General features: G+C 34.2%; 1 protein-coding gene across 2 annotated transcripts in view; it reads left to right on the top strand.

Moving 5' to 3' along the window:
• Positions 1–8,515, top strand: part of MDGA2 (MAM domain containing glycosylphosphatidylinositol anchor 2) — a 690,959-nt gene that overhangs the window by 378,853 nt on the left and 303,591 nt on the right. The window lies entirely within an intron of this gene.

Raw genomic sequence — 8,515 nt, 5'->3', positions numbered from 1 at the left:
AAGGAGGCTCCATGAAGGATATCTTCAGGAAAGAGATTCAGCTGGTGGGTTATCTGATGTTTTAGAGAGTGACTTTTAACACTTCCCATGGAAAGCTTCATAATATGGTAATGATGGATGCATACTAAATAGAAGAAACAAAATGTGGGTATTATTTACAGAATGCAAAGAAAAAGTTGTATGAAATGAAATGTAACTGAAATATTATACAGGGTTTAACTGTGAAGACATACCTGCATTACCAACAAGAACAACAACAGTTGACTTCACCATAAGTATGATGTAAATATAAGGAATGTGGAAATGGGGGAGAGTTAGTGTAAGAGAGCTAAAGGCTTCTCTTCAATAGGAAGAAATCAGTAATACAATGTGCAAATGAAAAAAAAATCTGTAAGTAGCAGTTAAACATTTAAAAACATGAAGGCAAAACCAAGAATGGTTAAGAGATGCATTAGAAAAATTTGCCTCTGGGTATTGGAAATACTTGAGGTTATGTTTTGTATAATTTTTTGGCTTTCTAAATTATGTGCATGTATAATTTGATCATTTTTAATTCATAAAATGTAGATTTGAAGATTTCGCCTTGGAGATTCTTGTTACTAAGCTCCTAGAAGTTAAAACTAATCTCATTCCAAATTTTGTCAGATGATTGTTGTCAATTCTAATTATATTTACACTCTTCTTTAATTCTTTATAAGAACTGATGTTCTCTGATATTTGACACCAATTAAAGTTGACAGAAAAGATATTTTATGAGCAAAGGACAGACAATAGCACAGGGAATGTTGGTGCCCATTTCTAACTAATTTCCCCCTCAAATGTGACAGAGTAAAACTCTTCTACTACCATTTGTTTACCTGTGGCTTAGGATGAAACATTTAAAATATAAGTTTTGACCCTTCTTCATGCAGCAAATATTTGAGTGGCTACTGAAAATAGTTTCATTAAATTTTTGTGAGGCTTAAAAAGAATTTATTACATAATTTGTACCTTCATTGAGTTCAAATTACCTAAAGAGAAAATATAAAATATGTAATTTATTTAAATGGAATACAAATGTTAAGCAATAAGATAAATGACGTAAATGATGCCTCACAATGTGAATGACGTGTCAGATGGCACAAAAGTTGTAGTGCCAAGAGTGAGAGTTTACTGTGGCCTCTTACTGTTAAAGAAGTGGGATTGACATTGTAGTTTGAAGGATGAGATTTAACATGCATTTCTGCATGTCCTTTGGCAGTTTTTTGTCCTGAACTCTCTTTTTCAAGGATGTTTGTGTAGCAAACAGCCATAGATATTAGAGTCAGTATCTGCCTCTGTGGCAGAAGGCAGATTTGTTTCCTGACCAGAATAATAACGGTAGTGTCTCCCTTGGGAGCAAAGATTAGGCACCTTTGCTAGCAGGACCTTTTAAGGTCGGAAGTTTCCTAATCTCAGGATTCCTTACCTGTGTCGCAAACTGTGTGTACAGCATTTGCCTGGGCTGCGCCAACTTTGCCCCTGTGGAAATTGAGGGAGGAGAACCTATGAAAACATGAGGCTCTTACGTCCACCTGAGATGAGGAATAAAGCCATTTGCCTCTGACCCAGGAGTCTCATGTCTTCTGTGAGCTTCCATGACACTGGCAGGCTAACTTGTTAGCTAGCAAATAGGGAAAATATACAACCTTTCAGAGTTCTTGGCACAGTAGGTTTAAATAAGTAGAGGGAGAAGGCAAAGGTATTCAACAATAAGTGAGCAGTTTGATTAAAGACACAGAAGAGAGATTAAGTGAACTGTATTTGGGAGAATAGTGACTAAAAGGGTGGGTTTAGAGGAAAAATGAAAGCTTGATTTGAAAGATTGGCTGCTATGTTGTGTTGAGATTTTATTGCTAGTGTTTCATGACCATATGAATGATTATCTGCTATTTATGTCGAATATAAGATAAAGGAATTACAGTTTTCGGACTTCAAAATTACCATTGAGAATCAGCATTCTCCTAAATACTAATAGTGCTTCATTTACCCTAAGAAGCAATGGCCATTCATCAGGAACCCCACTATCTCCCTGTGGAGGAAGAGAGTATATTCTATGTAAAGAAAAAGTAGGTTCGCAGAATTGTGACGCTCTCATACTGAAATATATTTGTTAACTTGAGATTCTTGAGGGCATTTAAACAATTTTCTGAGAATGTGTTTCTGTAATTCTTTCACTGATTCTCAACCGTAACTATTGCTCACAGGGTAATAGAGGTCATACAACTTTACAGGTTAGGATTTGATTAAAACTTATTTTTAATTCAAAAAGAAATTAGATTCAGAGGCATTAGCTTAATAAGTTTCACGTGTGCAGACACTGTTCACACATAAGACAAATTTTTTCCAATATCCATTAAACATTTTATAAGCCTTCTTATTTCTGAAACATATTCCTCAATTTAACTTCATTGAAGTAGATTGTTGCATTTCATTATATTCAGAACAAGCAGTGAATTTTTTTTGTCCTTGTCTGTTAGATTTATTTATTACTTTTTTACTTGGGAAATTAGTGGGAGATTAGGATGACATGTTATCCATTTATTCTTCAAATACAATTTACCTGTGTTAGAAAGAATTATGAACTTCACAGTTAAAAATGATTAACAGTGCGTTGTTTGAGTTTATTTTTATCGGACCTATCAACATGACTTCTGGACAACAAACTTTAGAAAAAAGACTAGAATGACTAATGGAAATTCTGGTAGCAAGACAAGCCCTGCAAGAAAACTAATGCCTTAAGTCAATCTCATTAAACATAATTTTTTTCACCACCACCCCTCCTCCCAAAACATCAGCTTAATGATGTTTGATGTGGTAATTACAATGCTTATTAAAATTAAATGCTGTCATGGTAATTACCCTGTTAATAAATGTCAAGAGAGAATGCTGCAATTTTGGGTATGCTGCAGATGAAGAATTCTTGTTTACCAGAGTTATTTACTCATGGACACATGACCAATCTAATTACCTAAAAGTGTTAGTGTTACTAATAAAAGAACTTACAGAGTGTCTTCAAAACTGTAAGCGTCTTGTTTTTTTTTTTTTTTTTGGCACGTTTTAAAGGTTAGAAGTAGATATACTTTCACAAAAACAAACTCATGAAAGAAAAGATATCTACTTATTGATCATATGTACTAAATGGATAAAGTAGGAAAATCATTTCTCAGATTCCAATTTTACTATCCCTGCCCCCAGTGTCAGAAATACTTCTGGTCTGAGACTTCTCCTCCTTGGAACTCCATGTTAATGTCTTCTGAAGCTAAATTTTTTCTTGTTTGTTGTTTTCATTATTCTTTCATTAAATGAGAAAGGTAGGTCTGTGTTTCAGTGGAAGAATATAATGCCAATATGTCAGTTTCTGTCTATGATTGATTCTTAGTTTTTATGTCTCACTCAAATTTCGTTCATCAGAAACGAATCCAGTTTTATGTGTCAAAGTTACAACAACTGAAGTATGAAGTAGTAGTTCTTATTTACTTAAGCAGACCAGTTTAGTCAGTCCAATTTTACACTTTGACTTGCAATATGTTTTAGATAAGCAAGATTTAATTTCTAAAGCTAAATATTAGTATAGTTTTTTTTAACAAGAAAGTAATATTCATCTGTGAAGGTTGGTTCCTACAGAGAAACATATCTGATTTCCACTTTCATTCTAACCCCATGGTTAGAAAGTCACAAAGATAGTATTTTAAAATAGTTCCTTCATCTGTAAAAATGGAGGATGTAAAAGATCTGGGGAGGGTATAGCTCAAGTGGAAGAGTGTCTGGTTATCATGCACGAAGTCCTGGGTTCAATCCCCAGTATGTCCTGCAAATATAAATAAATATACCTAATTACCTCCCCCTCATCAGAAAAAGAAAAAAGAAAAAGATAAGGCAGCCAAGAATGTAAAAGATCTCACCCAGTCAAGATGTACCAAAAATACAGAATTTTCCTGGTCAACTATGGCAGTAGATTGTGTTGGCGCCCTTCTGGTATCTTCTTTTCATTCTTTATTTCTGTGTATACTGGAAGTTACTTCCAAATGCACGTACCTGAAATTCTTTTCCTAGAAGTTTTCTTAGGTTTCCAGAGTCTACTCTGTCCATGTTCTCAGCAGGCAGAAGTTCTGAGAAATTAATGCCCACCTTTGTATCTTTCAAAAATTATTAGTGAGAGTTGGTTTATAAATACCCCTGCTGCCATGGTTCTTGAAGAGAATGACTGAGAGAGACTGCTTCACTGTCTCCCAGAGTTCCTTAGGAAAATTAAATTCTAATTCCTCACAGTTGTCACTAGTTTAATAATAATCATTTATATATTTATTTTTCCATGCTTTGTTAATACCTTACTGATGGTTCTGGGAACACTTTTCAAATGCACTTTTTGCACTTGAGTCATTTTTATAGAGTTTGCTTCCGAGGAAACTCAAAAAACACATATCGATAAAGGGAAGTGTGTTTAACTTAGTATGATGACACATTATTATAGAATGTTAACAGTTTGATTTTATTTTAAGAACAAGCTATACATCTGACTTCTTTGTAATTTCATAACCTTTATCAAATATTATTTTGAAAAAAGTAGTTTTGTACATAGTGAGTATTAAAATCTTGATTAGTGCATTAAAAAAAAATTGGAAGTGGGTAGGTAATTACGTTTATTTATTTATTTATTTTTAATGAAGGTACTAGGGATTGAACCCAGGTCCTCGTGCATGCTAAGCATGCACTCTAATGCTGCCCCCTCCCAACACATACTTTGACTTACCTATTTTGCAATATAATCTTTATATAATCATAAGGCATCTTTTTAATAATAAGTTCAGGATTTTGTCCAGCATCAATTTCAAGGTAAAATTTTTTATTTCATCTCTAGAGAAGAGGCAGTCTTGAATTCATTTTTTTATACTCTTCTATTGGTGAATTTCAGTTACAGTTGTCAAATTTAATGAAACAGATTCTGAAGCATTTCCTTGAGTCTGTAGAAGACTTAGCTCTTCTTAACTCCCTATAAACATTGCCTATTGCATACCTGTTCACTGCTTCTTATTCAGAGAACATAATGGGAGAGTTGCTTTTAAATCAGTTTAGCCCTATCTTTACCAGCCTGCTTATTATTCAGTCATTACTGATCCAACGCACCCTCTTAAGAGCTATTCACAGAGCACCTACTGGAATCCCTTCCTCATTCCACAGGCACACAACCAGAATAGCTACTAGCAGCTTTCTCTCAGTTGCTCTGCACCTGTTCCTGCTGCCTTTAGGTTCTTGTGCTTATTCAACCTGATTCTGAAAATTCCAAGCATTCGTAGCCTTCTGACTGGAGATCCCAGAAGGCCAGTTCCAATTAAAGTTGGTCAGTTCGCAATGCTAATTGAGGACCTGCTGTATGCAAAACATTCTCCTAGAAACTATGTTGAGAGATGAAACAAAAATACAAGGCCTTTGCCCTATAGAAGTTTGTAGTTAGTTGGAGATTTGAAAAATAGACGTAAAAAAAAAACTTGGTTGAAAAATAGGCTGGTGGATAAGATATCTATGCATATTAAAAGTAATAAAGGAAAAGTGGTACAAAATATGACATTAATTAAAAAGTATTTCCACTAAATATATTAAAGAATTCAAGAAAATAGTCAAAATTATTACATCAACATTCATTTAATTGCTAGATTGTTAGTTGAGAAAAAGACTATCAATTCTTGAGCAGACTTATTTACTGAAAAGTAGCAATATTTTTCACAAAAGTTGATGACTACTCTAATGGGCAACCACGTTGATATTTTTATGCTTATGGTTACCAGCAAGTCAAAAAAGAAAGTGTGTATCTAAATTCAATAAGGTTTTTTACTCATACCTAAAAATTATTGATAAACTGTATCTGTTATTTTAAAGTGGTAAATTCATTGATTAAACAAGTAAAAGGCCCTTGAGGAAGCAGACCATTGGCGATGTGAGGTTCTTCATTCTGAAGTTACATGGCAGGCAGGTGCTGCTGCTGACTCAGCCAGAGAGTCAAGATTGGCATTCGGTGCTCTGATTTCCAGGCAGATCATCCCTAGGGATGAAGTCTGCTACTGTCAACTCTACATTGCATATGTTTTTCATTAAAAAAAAAAGAAAAAAAAAGTTAAGAGAAGCAGTATAATTTGTACAAATAAAGTGAGCTAATAAGATGATTTGAATCTGAAAAATATGTATGAGAATGTTTAATTAGATTTCTTTCACATGTTTTTAAATCTAGCGGTGCTGAGTCTCACTGAGAGGATAAAGTAAAAATTTGAGTAGTCAGTTATTGCACTTGAGGCTCTTATATGACTAATATAATTTTATATTACAAACTAATTCATATAAATTGTTCTGAATTTATTCAGAATGTATTATAGCATCTAATTTAAATTTATAACAGTCCCAAGTAAACGTAGTAAACTGCTTCTGCAGCTCTGTCTAAACCTTGAGTCACATGAAATAATCTGGAATATCAGTTCTTGGCTAGCTCTCTAGTACAAGGTAGAAAGATTCTCATAGAGGGTGAAAAAGCCATTAGATTTATAAGATAAGAAGATCTTTAAAATTAAAATGATTTTCTACCTTCAACTTTAAATTAAGGCAAGAGTTAGTTAGTTTGTTTGTTTATTTATCCTTTGACAGTTAAAGAAAATGGTTCTTGTCAGCCTGGCCAAGGGTATAAAACAGACACCCAACCTTGCTTGGATACTTCATGTTTTCAAAAACTTAGGTCTGTTCTCTTGATAGAGAAAGAAATTTAATTAACTTTTTTTAGCATCTGTCTCATACTTGAACACCAAATATTTAAGTATCTGAAAAATACACTTACTTTCAAGCTCTTAAATTGAAAGTGAAATGAAAACATTTGAACCCCGCTGGAGAAGACTGCGGTCTTTTGTTTTGTTTTTTTTTTTTTTGTTTTTAATTCATAGTCCCTTGGGTTTGTCACCAGGCTTAGAATAGAGAAATCCACATATCAGGAGGCAACTATGAAGCAGATATATATTCAAGCATCCAGATGGCAGTGAATGAAGTAAATGAAGGGTTTGTTCAATTTCGAACATTTTTAGGTATCCATCCCTAAGAATTATATTTGACACGTGGAGTGAACACACAGAGAAAGGCCTTTAAAAATCTTTTCCAATTTTCAGAATAAGCTAAAATAGAGAAAGGGTAGCAGATGCCGTTTTGTATTCCTACCTCCACTGTTTTATTCCAGCCCCTCATCCCTTCACACCTGGTCCTGCAGGCCTCTCCTGCAGCAGCACTGCTCTCCTTGCATTTATCTGCACATCCTTGCCAAATCAGTCTCTTACATGCAGGACTCATTATAATATTTGTCCCTGAAAATTCTACATCCATTCTGTGCTTTTTCACTTACAGAACTCCAATTCCTTGTGCTTGTTTTTTCTCCTACATTTTGAAATGTAATCCCCACCTTCCCAAACCGATACTGATCCCATATGCTAGCTGGCCTGGCCTCTCCTGCTGCAGAAGATCCTGGGCTTACTTCCACCCTGCGCTGTGTTCCTGCTGTGTCTTCGTCTCTGTCCTCATCTCCTGTTTTGTCCAATTTCCCAACCTTGCCTACCCTTCAAGCTTCCTTGCTGACTGGTTGAACTCTTTCCTCATTTCCTCTCCTAGGAATTATACCTTTGTTTCCTGAATTTTATACCTCAAATATTTAGTGTAATTAATTACCTGCTTCTTTATGTCACATGTCCACAATATATTTTGTGAAACCTGCAAACAATTTCAAGACTCAGGTTTTTTTAGGTTTTGGAATGGTTATGGTGAACATAGACCTTTTTTTGTAACATCACCAGTGACCCCGTGGTCAAAAATATTAACATTCTGTAGCTCTTTCGATACCCTGAGTTATGTCAAATATGAAGTGGGACAAAAGAACTTTATAAATAGCCTCAAATCATTTGCAGGCAATGTTTGTTATCATTATAGCTCGGATTGAGTCAAATTCTGTTTTCAAATTGATTATAGAAAATCTTTCCTTTTTGAGAGCTTTTTGTTCTTCAGAATTGTGTAGAAGAAATTGTTGAATTGTGCATAAGGCAGTATAAATCTGTATTAATGGTTATTTTGTACATTGAAAAGTATTATATAATGATTCATGCCTATAAATTTTGTTTTTCTAAAGGTCTTGTAAACTTCTAGAGAGCAAGGACCACTTTATGTCATTATTTAATTTACTCCTGTCCAAATGACCATCCCAATGATGAACTTACAATAGAGTATAAGAAACAGATGTTTGTGGAGGGATAGATTGATTTCTGATTTACCTAGAAGTAAAATCAAACTACCTGATATTGCCTCTTTCAGAATGTGCATTTAAATGTTTCTCTTTATCTTTCCTTAGACTTGTGGCCCCTCTTTTATGCCCTCCAAATTCTTAGAAGTAGCCTATATAACTTAAAATCTGTGATTCATCATTTCCAATCATAACATTGTCAAATAATAGTAATAATATTTAAAGTCCTTACAGTTTTTC

Source organism: Camelus ferus, chromosome 6 (genome assembly GCF_009834535.1).
Source record: "Camelus ferus isolate YT-003-E chromosome 6, BCGSAC_Cfer_1.0, whole genome shotgun sequence".
NCBI classification, from domain to species: domain Eukaryota; kingdom Metazoa; phylum Chordata; class Mammalia; order Artiodactyla; family Camelidae; genus Camelus; species Camelus ferus.
The sequence above is the reverse complement of the archived record's forward strand: the minus strand, read 5'-3'. Positions and strand labels throughout refer to the sequence as shown.